The sequence below is a fragment of the Amia ocellicauda genome, unplaced genomic scaffold (assembly GCF_036373705.1).
Source record: "Amia ocellicauda isolate fAmiCal2 unplaced genomic scaffold, fAmiCal2.hap1 HAP1_SCAFFOLD_82, whole genome shotgun sequence".
NCBI lineage: Eukaryota > Metazoa > Chordata > Actinopteri > Amiiformes > Amiidae > Amia > Amia ocellicauda.
The window spans coordinates 153,451-154,068 of record NW_027103008.1 but is presented as its reverse complement, the minus strand read 5'-3'; the positions used below and the strand labels follow the sequence as shown (position 1 = coordinate 154,068).

Here is a 618-nt window from a genome sequence, read left to right as displayed (position 1 = left end):
AGCCTCTCTCAGCTGACTGCTATGACATCACAGAGCACGTACATTCCGTTGCTTGCCGTCTGTCAACCACTCAGTCACTGCCAGCCAGACTGGCTGGCTGGCTGGATGGGGGGGCTGCTTGCTGCTGCTGCGTACCTTAGCAAGCTTATTTGCTTGACCGGCCTTCCTACTCCTCTGCCCACATGCCCACCTATGCCCGATCTGCTGTTCACCTGGATCACAGCTCCGCCCCAACAAGGCAGAGCCCCCCAAGAATGGTACAAACTCACCCACGATCCCCTCCACGGAAAGCTTTAGCAAAAGGCAAAAGCGTTATACGTAATGAAGAGGAACCCGAGTCCAAGACGCATCCGACCAGCCATACATATTTGTGTGTATTAAAGATCACATTTTCTTACATTTAGTTTTTCTGTACTTTATTACATCTTATTGTGATTTATAAAAGTATTGTTTCTTTTCCATATGTATGTATGTATGTGTGTGTGTGTGTGTGTGTGTGTGTGCCTGTCTCTGTGTGAAAGTGTGTGTGTGTGTGTGTGTGTGTGTATATGTCTCTCTGTGAAAGTGTGTGTGTGGGTGTGACAGTGTGTGTGAGTGTCTGTCTGTCTGTCTGTCTGT

The 618-nt window shown here is 48.1% G+C and overlaps 1 non-coding gene across 1 annotated transcript; it reads right to left on the bottom strand.

Annotated features, from left to right (window-relative positions):
• Positions 1–226: 226 nt before the first annotated feature.
• LOC136744077 (U5 spliceosomal RNA) lies at positions 227–341 on the bottom strand. The gene has a single exon (XR_010815880.1). It is a non-coding gene; the product is annotated as a U5 spliceosomal RNA (small nuclear RNA).
• Between the last annotated feature and the right edge of the window lie 277 nt (positions 342–618).